Source organism: Centruroides sculpturatus, unplaced genomic scaffold (genome assembly GCF_000671375.1).
Source record: "Centruroides sculpturatus isolate CEXI.00-Female unplaced genomic scaffold, Cexi_2.0 scaffold975, whole genome shotgun sequence".
Classification (NCBI taxonomy): Eukaryota; Metazoa; Arthropoda; class Arachnida; order Scorpiones; family Buthidae; genus Centruroides; species Centruroides sculpturatus.
The window spans coordinates 241,926-255,875 of NW_019385259.1; positions in this window are offsets into that span (position 1 = coordinate 241,926).

Below are 13,950 nucleotides of genomic sequence, written 5' to 3' on the forward strand. Positions count from 1 at the left end.
ATCAATCAGATATTTTTTAAGATAAAAATATTTCCAAAATTAATTTATCTTTAAGGTAACTTCAAGAATGCAGTTTGCAACTCACTGTTTGAAGAATACTGATTTAATTAGTCAAAGATAATTACATCCTTTCAGAATAATCACAGTTTCATAGATTGTTTTTTGTGATACAAATTTTAAGTTATAAATGAAAAATATACAGTATACTCTTGCTAGTCGGCCTCTCAATTACCAGGCATATTTTCAGTGCGATCGCCTGTGCACTTCCGTTTCTATGAAAATGTAAGTCATTGCCTTTAGACCTATATTCTCATGCACTTTCGTTAATCTGCCACCTTTCTGTGGAATGAATGCACGGCTTTTCAAAAGTCTAGTGTACAGTACATGTTTCAAAATTCAAATTTATGCGAACACCATATGATCTCTAGCTGTAGATGACAAATACAGTATCGATTTACAATATCAATAATATACCGTTTATCTTATTATTCATGAAAATACCCAAATATTTTTATGAAAGAAAAACAAATATTTATTTTAAAGTTAAAAAAAAAGACATTTATTTTCAAGACAAATATTTTTTCTTCTTCTGAATAAATATTTTTAGTTAAAATTTCGTTCANTTTTTCATCAATACAAATCGTAAAAGACATTACACCGTGGGCATCACCAGACTGTCAAAAGTGTCTTCCTAACAAAAGAGTTTAAGAACCATATTCAGATGAAGTATATAATTAATATATTCTTAATAAATTTTTATTATAAATTTACTTAAAATTTTTCAATCTTGACTATGTTGAAGAGCTTACTGTACATAAAAGATGTTAAAAATCACATTAATTTCTATCTTTGTCTAAGCGTTTGATAGAATAAATAATGAGAAAATAAGTATTTAAGTATATTTCAATGTTGTTAATTAATTCGAGATTGTCACAATATGCATATTGTAAATAAGTAATTAAAAAGTTTTGAATGACTGTAAAGAAAATCAGAAAATTTTGAAAAGTTATGATTTCGAGAAATTCATCTTAAGATAGAGAAAGAGAACAATGATGTTAAATGAGTTTATTCTATCTTTCAAGAGTAATTTATCTTGTAACTAGTCATACAATCGTTTATATCATTCAAATTATAAACAATACTCTCGTTTATAGTTATTACTGAATCTTGAAAAATCGATTTCCTTATTATTACTTGTTTTAGATTACATGAATCTTATTTTTCATACCAATAAATACAAATATAAAAATTAAGATTGTTATGCAGTTAACTAAGCACTTCTTTTAAGGACTTCTTAATATACAGGGGAAGTGCAAAAGTAGGTATACAATTATTACTATAAAAAACATAGAAAAAAAAAGACATTTATTTTTAAGACTAATATTTTTTCTTCTTCTGAATAAATATTTTTAGTTAAAATTTCGTTCAATGCGTTTTTTATTAACTTTATTATTTTCAGTAAGTTAAAATGCTTTTTTTTTCTAGTGAAGTGATATTTAATGCATTGTGACTTTGTCACGTTAGAGTGTATTATTCAATGATAATTTATTAACTAAGAACTCAAGTTTGGTGTACAGTACAGTAAGAGAAGGGGACATTACTTTTTGAATCTGCATAGTAAATACATCTAACTTATCCGATAAAAAAAAAAAACAATATTACATTTTTTCAAGACATTGTTTACACTTCCGTTTACTATTTTCTGCATTTTTACTTTTACGGCTGTTACATATAACAGAGGGAAATTATGACGATCGGTCAAAATTGATCCCTCAAGATTTTTACATTTTTGGACTTAGAACATCGTGAAACGTCGAGCAATGCGAGAAAATTGGGGGGGGGGTTAATTTCTGTATGTATACATGTTTGTGTGTGGGGGGTGCACGATTTTGTTCACCCTGTTTGAAGCATAATAACCCCTGTGCTTTTTGTCGAAAATTTCTGAAATTTTGCAAGGAGGTTCGTTTATTACGGGGATTTAGGCTATTAAATTTTGGTGGTTAAAGATCGTAGAGTGGGGAGATGAGGGTCGTGTGTATCTTCAGTAGGGTCGGACGTAATGACGAGTTTACTGTTTATTGGCATTTATAATTTTTTATAAAATTTATCCCTACCTTTAAAGTTAAGCATTTTGCCATTTTATAATAATTAAAAATATAAACATGTTAAAAATAAACTATGAAAATAGATGGCGCTACCAAAATTTTAAGTGTTGCCGGGAAAGTTGAGCAACTCATTGCTCGTTTATTCTGTTGGAGTTTGAGATGTATTGTAATCAATGTATATTTCAGATAACAAAAAAGCTAGAAAATTCTTTTTGAACAAACAATTTTCTTGTATTTTTCGATGCAAAGAATAAAGAAGCTAACCTTCACCTGCATTTTACGACTTGTAGAAGAAGCAAAAAGAGATTTTATTTGCAAAAAGAGACGTTCTTCAAGAAAACAAACATTTGTAATCATTTGTGAAACCCACTAGTGACCGATTGGATAAAACCACCCAACACTGGTGGTTGGTCGTATATTCGCTCTTCAGATGCAGCTTTCTGGTTTTTCACGTATATAATATTTTAATAGGAGCCAGTTTCCTACAAAAGTCTTCCTATTGTAGATCTCCCTCTTGGCAGATAGCCCAAACGTTGAGTTGCTTTATTCTGTCAATTCAATCATTCCTCGTCTGTTCGCAGTCTGTTCCTGAGTACACGTGAATAATGGCTGCTCTTCGATGATACTATTTAAAATTTCAAACATTCGGTTAGGCTTTAACACAACTTTAAATTTACATTATGTATAGTATAAACAAATCATTAATTTAGATATAGAAAAACTGGTCACAGGTACTGTATATCTCATGCCATGGTTTTTACAGAAGTATTTTTCTTTAGCCGTCAGTTTATAACAGCTTCCATTGTCAGGATTGTTGCGGCTGTTAAAATTTTGCAAAGCTAGTCGCTGACATCTACTTTTCAAAGTGCTAAATAAGAAACAAGAAAAAAGTAAGCACGCTAGAATCATATTCACTTCTTAAACAAATGGTTTTAGCCTTATTTTACATTAAAACCAATTGTTTTAAATTGATAAAAACTAGGTATTAATTAAACTTCATGCTTACAATATGAAAAATTAATATCAATTATGCGGATTTTGTTAAAAATGTAATGTACAAGATAAAAAGTAATTTAATAAGTTAGTGTTATAAAGTCAATGAAGCAGGTAATGGATTCGGTTTATAAATAAATAATTAACTAACTTTCGTCTGGTATATTACTCACTATGCTTGTAAAAATGTTTAATTATTTTTAATTAAACATTTTTACAAGTTTAAAAAAGCATAAAAAGCGTGTTAAATATTTCGCGATTATCTTCATTATTACAAAATAAAAAAGGCTATTTAGTTAATTTCTTAAAAAGAATCTTCTTAAGAACACTTTATGAAGCTAATTATAAGTTAATTGAAAACAGATAGCACGAGGGCAGATGGTTTTCTAGAGAAAACAATTTGCCCTCGTGTAAATTGGGAAGGAAAATTTGTAAAAATTATACTTTATTAATAAATACAACATAAAATATTCAGAATAAACGTTATAAAAATTAATTTTTTTAAAATTTGAAATTATTTAAATAATCAATTTTAAGGCGCTCCGATCTTAATCAAAATGTTTTTCTCAACATTAAATTACTTCCTAAGTGAAATGGCTTAAAATTGTCTCGCAATGGTCCTTTAATTGACTGGGAGTCATAAACTACATTTTTAAATAATAAGTCATCTAATACTTTAAAAAAAGTATTCGAAAAGTTAAAGAGAAATTTATTATATAAATAACAAATCTCTCTTTCTTACATAAATGAAAATAAGTTCAGACATGTTTTTCATTTACATACATTCATATACGAACTGTTGTAATGATTGAAAATAAGCTTAATTTACTTTACATAAAATTAAATCGAGTGAGAAGACGTATATAATTTTTCATTAAAAAAATAAACTATATTCAAACCTGATTACAGAAGATTCGTATAATATCTTCTACAAATTAATTGTTTTAATTAACTGTTAGATATACGCTGAACAAATGTTTTAATTTGCATAATACAGTATCTAGTAAATTTTAAAATTATAAATAATTCAAGTAGGAGCATTTTGTGATGAGTATAGGCCTACATTTAAAGCGATTCATTCCCTCTGATTTATGTAAATTAAAGTATAAAGAAAGAATACAGTATCTGAAAATCTGTTCAGTATGATTCGTGTTAAATTTTCAGGTTATAAGAAATAATTTTGTTTTTAAAAATAAAATTAAAAAATCAAGTTTTTGTTGGTCATGTTGACATGGGGATGGGAGATGGAATGGAAGGGGTAGACAACCCCAACATACGCATCACTACAGTGCATTTACACACATCGAGATTTAATTTTACATTTGGCTATTTTTGGGGGGTTTCGAGGTGGGCCACAGCTTTAAAACACGAGTAAAATGCATTGTCATCAGACTTAGGTGTTTGTTTAAAGTTTCGGCCTTTTGTCTTAATTAGAAGTAGATGAAATTTGAGTTGCAAGATTTCGGAGCACAATACATAGCAGGTAAAATAAAAGTGTATATATATATATATATATAATAAAATATATATGAAATATAACCTGTTGAAATGACAGTAATCTATATTGCTTTGATACAGCTAAATCTAGGATCTAAATCCCACGCTAGATACAATATCGCAATAGTGTTCAGGATCCAATGTAACTGTATTAGTTGCCACCTTTGACCCAACCATGATGAGTACAAAAAATGATCCTATCAATCTTGGGACAGAAAGAATCGTAATTTTTAATGGAGTAGGTGAGCATTTGGAGGTAGATTTCATGTTGTTCTCAACTGCATGTGAGTATGTTTCATTTGGTTTTAGGGTAGGTATACAGGTTACGCAAAAGCAAGTTCTGATTTGTTATTGGTGGGATAACTATGTGTTTGGATAAGATATAATCTGGTGCAAATGAGGAAATTCATGGAGTAACTCCATCTATTTTTTAAGGAAAAAAGTCACCCCTCTACAAAACAAATGGAACATACCTATATCTAAATGTCTAAAATTTAATGCATCTACGTAATGTACAGTACTGTACTGTACTGTACGTCATAGAAATCGAGTTTCTATGACGTATTTAATATTAAATCAATATTTGGCAATTTAGAATAATTGTTAAATATTGATTTAATCTGTATCCTACTAAAATACTGTATTTACGTTTGATATATGTTATCAACATCCTTCGTTTCTTAATTTCATAGATATTGTATATCTTTGAAGGACATCTTCTATCATCATTCCAAGCCATATTGATTAATATCGCTCAGCGATATTTAATCAATATGGTGACGGATGATGCTAGATCACATTAACATTTTTTGATAGCAAACTGATATAAAAACAAAATGTATGTGGTAAGTAATAATAACAAACGTTATTTATAAAATTTAATAAAAGTTTATATATTTATGTAATAAAATAACACTAAAAATTGAAATTTAAATACTTTTCTCCCCTCCAGTTAGTAAAATTATTAAATTTGTGTTCCCAGATTGTATTAGAATATGACTAAAACTGTGGTTTATTTAAATCAAGAAAAACATAAAGCTATAATTACTAATTCTTACAAATGACTAAATTTTCGTGTTACAAAATTAGGATAATATCGTTTAAAATCGTTCACATATCAAATTTAAAGTGATGAAGTTTTTATATTTTTATTTTATAATTTTTTATATTTTTTCTTTACAAAAAATTATCAAGTTTGTCATTTATATCTACTCGATTTTTTTAAAAAACGTAACGATACGTCAGCAAGTAATCTCAAAAAAGTGATTGGGTTTCGTGTAACAAACACTAATCAGCATCGAGTATTTTGCTGATGTCAACTAGTTTCTTTCGCCCAGAGAGAAAAAGTGCGAACGATGACTTCTTGTAATACTCTTTAATGAGTTTTTTATCAATTGTTTTTTCTTTATTTTTGCATTATTATTATATAAATTAACGCTTCTGAACTTTATAAGCTCAATAATCCTTTTACAATGTATTAGAACTCGTGAGCTCGAGGAAGAATACAATTTTATTGCCGGCGGTCGCGATCCACTAGTTGAAAAGGGGAAAATTTCTTTATAGATTCAATTTAATGTTTTTTATTTAATAAAATACTGTCACTGCTCGAATTTGCTAACTTCTCTTATTGATGTTATACTACGGATAATGGCTACACTCAAATTTTACTGAATTAATATATATTAATACATATATATTCATACATATATATAATACATATATATACATACATATANTAGTCAAGATTTTAATTTTCAAGACCAATATTCAAAACCCTGATACTGTACCTTATAACATTGCCATTTTTAACCCACAAGACTTTAACAATCCATATATAAAATATAATTAATATATAATTAATACATATGTAAAATATATGTATTAACATATATTTTACATGTTTTATATAAATTATGGAAATATTTGCTTAGTATTCAACCTCGTTAAAATAATTGTTTTTAATTATTAAAAAATAAACTAACTAATCGAATGTTTGAGTAGTTTCTACAGAGCAAAGGCTGAACAATCGTTAAGAGAACAGCAAATTATTCAAGCATATGTCACGAAGTTAAAATTAATGATTATATATAAAAATGTTACAGGCTGTAAGATCGATATTATTCCTCTCGATTTCCAGTTTCATTAATGGTATTCTCTGTACAAAACTTAGCTCGTTTAGTTGTAGAAGGAAGCCATTAATACTCTTCTACAACGAATAATACCCAGTTATATCTTAAAGATAGAATTTTTATCTGTTGTAAAATGTATTTTAACAATACATTTAAGAAAAACTTTCTTTTCTTCTGCTACATATAACAACGTTCTCTAAGTGCATTTTCTCTGTTTGTAAAGGGTAAATAAAAACATTTTTTAACAATATTTAAAGTTTTAAATCGGTTTAATACGGAGATTTTACAAAGATTTATGTATTGTTTCACTTAACTGTGCTTCTTTTAACAGAACAAAAACACAAGTTAAGTATTTTGTCTTGTGTTTTCTTCTATAAAGTCAAACATAAGTTTGTATTGTTGGATAATACGAAGAAAATAATAATAATTCAAAAGAACACTAAAAATTTCTTTTTTATTCTCTGGAGTTATATTTCTCTAATAATAGCTGGATATATTAAAATAATTCTTGAATAGCCTTACAGAAAATAAGAATTCAACATTAAATTTTCATCTTTTGTTCTATGATGAAGTAAGAATTTATATAATTAATCCTCCCTCTTCTTATACTTTATAATTAATAAATTAAATTATTTGTCGACTAGGAAAATAGTTAATAAAAATTAATTATTAACACTTTTTTTTTGTTAAATATCTAACATGAAAATGAAGTGTATCGATTTTTATTCATTAAATATAGGTACACTATCGCTTGTCGCGTCGCGTGCTTAGGCGACACGACGAGCTATCAGTTTATCTATTAAATTTGCCCACTGCACGAAAGTTTAAAAATATTTTATCTCAACACTCCTATTATTTACTTTATAATACATCGTGTTATAATCTAATAATTCCGTTAGAATTTTTTCTATTACAGTTTTGACATATTTTATTTATATCGCGTGTAGTAGTCGCGTCACACCGCGTCGCGCAAATAGCACTTCGTATATCAAAGAAAACGTTTGTGTTTCAAAAATAATAATTGACTATACTTTTATTTTTATTAGATGCCTATATACTTCTGTAATTTGTGCATTTTTATGGTTTTCTTTTAAGAACATTTGATATGAATTTGATAACAATCGCAAAAAGTCGCAGCACGCTCGCTCGCCGCGACTTTTTGCGATTGATGATGCGATTCATGCAATTAGTTATTTAGAAAGACATAGGAAGTGAGATAAATAAATGACAAGATTAAAAATGAATTTAATATTATTTAAACATATTTTTCTATAATTTTTTACTAAATAAAGAAAAAATTATAAATATAAGCCTACTTCATTATAAACTCGTTTAAAAGTAGTTCAAAATGGCTCTAAAGTCACTAAATATTTTATAAATTTCAAACTAAGACACAACTTTTGCTAATATCTAAAGATTTAACGATAATTTATTTAAAATTCTTTACGTAAAAAATTCTTAAGGGCATGTTTTTGTATATCAAACCTTAAAAAATCGTTTTCAGAAATTTTTTATTTACAAATATTTTAATTAGTAAAAACTCTCAAATAAATTATGACTTAATTTTAACTACAAATTAAATATTACTCCTTTTGGTGTCATTTATCATGAACTGAATTACGCTCAAATAACTTTAATTTATTATACGAGTCACTCATTATTTTCGAGTTGTATAGACGAAATAATTAATGCTTTTCATTACGTAAATAAAATATAGGTTTTAAATAATAATATATATATTTTTCGTGAATTTAAAGTCTTTTTCAGTGAAGAAAATCTATATTAAACGGCCTAGCTGCCCTACGCGCATCCAAAAGATACCAAAAGTCAGTTAACCAACACAAATACTAATTTTTGCCGTCTTATTCAAATATTTACAAATTGTTGGAAGTAAGATCGTTCTTGTTCAATACACAAATTATATTATAACTTGATTAGCTCATTTAGAGATTTACAACGTTAACTATCTTTTGGGTCACCTTATATATACTATGTATTGAGGATGCGGATGCATAACAAGAAATTTATCATTAGAAATGTGTTATTTATAATGAAAAATCTTTCGTTCTTAAATTCGAGAAAGTTTTTTGATGATTTTTTAATTTAAAAAATAATTTTCATGAAGTTTTTAGCTTATCCCAATAAATAATGAATGTTTATTTATTTATTTTTGTCGTATTACGTAATAATAAGATTTTCCATATTTGAATATCTTGTTGACCATAAGATTTATATGTATATTATTCTGTTATATGCATTGAAAATAATACAGATAACAAAATTTATCGTAGTAAAATATTCATTTCGTATTTTAAACTGATATTATCTTCCAGATACGAGAAAACATTTATGTAAATATTAAAGTTAAAATGTTTGTTTAAGAAAATTTATTGAAAATACTCAGATTTAACTTTGTAAAAGACGATAGAATATAATAAATTACGTTGTTGGACTTAATTCGTCGCGTCGATGTTTAAAATAATTTTGAAAAGTTATCTTGTTGATTGGTTATAAATATTTTAACGGTTATTGGTTGAGAAATTTCAAAAAGAATAGGTAGACAATTATTCGTTTGTTTAAATTTTTCGACCAATCCTAGTCAAATAAACGAAATGTTAGTTCTTCGGGCTTCGTTTTAAATATCCCAACGAATAATGTAGCTAAAATAATAATAATTTGAAGGCAATATATAAAAATAATATAAATATTGTATATTCTAAAATATAATTTTTATGTATTACAATGAGAACATTTCTAACTTTTTTTTAAATTTGACACTATAGAGACTTCTTTCATATATTTCTAAGGGAACATTACTAATTTCGTTTCTCGTTGTGACAAACAGTACGTTTATATACTTTTCCGTAACGCAAAATATTTTCCTTAATGCATTTGAACTATTTTCAAAATCTTTCGTGTAGTCCTAAATTACGACTACACGAAAGATTTTAAAAATAGAAATTTACATTTCTTTATATGTAACCAATGATTCTATTGTGTACAATAACTCCTGTAAATATAATATGACATTATGGCAGCCATTTCTTGTTTCGTGGCATGACTTTAAAAAGAAAAAAGCAAGATCCGCTTTCAAAGAAAAGTAATAAAATTGTCATGAAACTAAAACGACATTATTTTCTCTAACTGAATTAATACATAACAGATTTTTGTATGGTTTCTCGTCATTTTTAATCATGTAATATATATACGTGTGAGGCAATATATATAATTCTATCCATAAGAACTTATAATATATTTTTCGAATCACTTCAAACTATAAAACTGTACAGAAATTCGAATTTTGAAATCAATCAATCAAATAAAAGGAAACAAGAATGGACACTAATTGAACAAGTCGCGTAAATTCATTTCTAAATTGTTATAAAATGAATCGTTATAAATTAAAATACGCTGAATTTACTTTATTTTTATACAAATAATTATTGCTTAATTAAAATATTTTAGTAGACCTATTTAAAATTTGTATAATAAGAAAAACTTCCGGCAGGTGGAGTCAAGTATTTGACTCCACCTGCCGGATTTTTTAAACAAAGCACATATAAACTACATGCGAAGAAACATGTTATATAAAACTAAAAAATATATATATATTTAATAAGTTCGTATTATAAAGTTATAAATTTCTATATAAATTATATAAACAATGCTTTGTATTATTTAAAATATTTTAATAAATTAAAATTAAATTTAAAGAGTCCGGCAGGTGGGGTCGGATACGATTTGACGCCACCTACCGGATTTAGTTTCCGTTTGGAATTTGAAAAATTCAAGACGGAAATTTATACGGATTGTAAAGGAAGTTTGCGAAGGGAAGGGGAGAAAAAACAAATAATTTTGCGGAAATCAAAATGCTATTCGTTTCGACATTGACAGCAAGAATATATAAAATTCTTGGACCATCATTTCAATCGAAGAGGTTCGTTGTATCTCCGACCGCCTACTGACACTGTGTAGGATACTCTTTTCCACACAACATCGATCTTTAGCAAGACTGGCACTTATTGAATTGGGTACTTCTCCACGCCATTTAGATGTAATAGAATAATATTTGATGATTTAAAGGGCTTTACTTTATCTGATAAATTTATTTTTTATTTTTTGCAAGGAAAGTGATCACGCAAAAACTAGCAAATCCATTAAAAACTCATTAAAATTTAATTAAGCTTAACTTATAAATAATATTTTTCTATATTTCCGGACTTTTTTATAATAATAAATGATATATATTTTTTTAAATTAACAAGCGATTTTATTGTATTCATTCATTTCATTTGTGGTTAAATGTATCACTGTGCAAAATTTTTGAATTAATTAATAGACTAATTTTTATAATTTATATTAATATATGCAAATTTTAAAATATTTTCTGTTTTTCTTTCATAAAAATGTAGACTTTTGTGTTGATATTTTAAGTTTAAAGTAGTTCGCTATGCTTGTATAACACTCAAAGCGCGTTACTTTGAAAACTTAATTGGCTAATTATAAGTTTATAATAACTTTACGTTAATAAAGTTAAGTGTTTTTCGTAAAAAATCAATACTGGTTTAAATGTAAATTCATGATAATGTAAATTTGATAAACTTTCTTTCTGTGCTGGTGCATTTTTAAATCACTTATTGTGTTCTGGATGGATAATATTCGATATTAATTACCTACTTGCATTCACAAAATGCACAAAATTCATAGAACTTTAAATTTTAAGAAAAATAAAAAAGCAGATAAAGTAATTATCACGCGCGGTCTTTCAAATTTTTTCTTCGCTTCGATGCGATACGTTTGAAGATATTACCTTAAGAATGCGTATTTTTTAATTTAAATTTAAAAAATTAAAAATCCAGTATATAAAATTCATTTCTTAAAGAAAAAAAGTACAAAATATTCCATTATATTTCAAATAATTTATTTTGTTTAATGTTTCTATACCGCCACATATTATTAATCACAATTCAATAAAATTAATTACAATTTTTAAATAAAAATTCAATGAAATTGTATTAAATCATTTAATTAAAATTAAAATTAATTAAATTTTTANCTGGTTGGCAACTCGCTCGTATGTATATCCGTATACAGGAACCACAGCATGAGAACCGTCACCAATTACTTTATCGTTAATTTGGCAGTGGCAGACTTTTTTTTAAATTATAAATTTAAACATCAAAATAAGCCTATACTTTGTAAATATTTTAAACTGTGTAATATTTATTTTTTCGCGATTTATGAAATGTTAATACATTTATCATATCGAAACTATAGCATTATATAATATAAATTTTAATATTTGTACTTGTGTATTTAAAATATTTATATTTCGAAGATGTAATTATGAGAGGAGTTTGTGTAAAGTTACAGAACATTCTTCTGTACATACAATACGTGGAGGTAATCTTATCACCAAAAAACATGCTTAAACGAATGGAAAAGAGTTGTTTGGATAAAGAACCTCGAAATTTTTTATGTTTATCTAGAAGCTTAACTTATTTTTACTTATGATTTCCTCTTTTCGATTATTCTCTTCTACACTTTCTTTACCTTAAGCAGCCAACTACGCTCTTTGTACATCAATAAATCACGTTTAAATGTTGATTATAAACACAAAATAGTATATTTTAAGTAATTTTATTTCATTTAAATCGATAAAATATTGCCGAAACTAAATTTAAAATTGTATAATCGAGCTATTAATACTTTTAGAGAGATAAAGTGAACCAATTTTAAATGAAAAATGATGCAGTTTTTAATTAAAAGCAGCTAAAAAACTACTTAAAATACTTTTATTTATTTTTCCTATATTAAATTTGATTAAATTATAAAAAATTCAACAATATTTATAGTGAACAGCGTAAAGAGGGGCGAGAAATGATTTTAGTATGTCACGTCTTTAGTTAATTTTCCACATGCAAATCGAATTAGTCCATTTTCCAGGTTTATGTGTGGAGTCTTTACACGAAACTAATTTAAGTAAATATTTTAAATATTACTGTTAAGGATTAACACTATTTTATCATCCATTCTTCCAAGATAATTAAACAATTTTAACAATAAATTTTATTAATTCGATTTAACATTAAAATCTTTCGCTTGTTCGTGTCAAAGGTCATTGTATTATAACGATATATGTACTTACAATTACTTTTAAAAATTTGAAATTGTGTAATTTATATTTTTATACTCTAAATTTAAGATTTTTTTCGTATTAATAATAGTTTGTAATATAAAAAATGAAAATTATTCTTTCTAAATTTAATTTATCTGCGTCAAATTATGCTGTTTAAACTTAAAACTTTTAATTTTAATTAAATATACTAAAAACTTTATTAATTTCTGCTTAATTGAGATCGAATTAATTATTAATTTAATTTAAATAATTTAAATTATAATTAAAGATATAAATTTGAATTTTTATGTAAAAAAACAACATAAAAAATACAATTTTATTTTTGTTTACCAGAAACACGTGCTCTTACTTCAAGAAAATGTGATTTCTCAATATATTAATTTCCCAAATGTGTAATTATTCAATCCATTTAAATATTTTTTCCGTTTATTTAACTTTAATTTGTATTATAACCTAACCTAACCTAACCTAACCTTACTTCAAGAAAATGTGATTTCTCAATATATTAATTTCCCAAATGTGTAATTATTCAATCCATTTAAATATTTTTTCCGTTTATTTAACTTTAATTTGTATTATTTTGTATCCCAGAAACACGTGCTCTTACTTCAAGAAAATGTGATTTCTCAATATATTAATTTCCCAAATGTGTAATTATTCAATCCATTTAAATATTTTTTCCGTTTATTTAACTTTAATTTGTATTATAACCTAACCTAACCTAACCTAACCTTACTTCAAGAAAATGTGATTTCTCAATATATTAATTTCCCAAATGTGTAATTATTCAATCCATTTAAATATTTTTTCCGTTTATTTAACTTTAATTTGTATTATAACCTAACCTAACCTAACCTAACCTTACTTCAAGAAAATGTGATTTCTCAATATATTAATTTCCCAAAGGTGTAATTATTCAATCCATTTAAATATTTTTTCCGTTTATTTAACTTTAATTTGTATTATTTTGTATCAATAATTGAAATTTAAAAAAAAAAGAAAGAGATATTCCTCTGACGTCATTAAACTCTCCCCTATATAGACGGCGTGCCAATCGACCACTTCTCCTATTTTTGGACTTCACTAC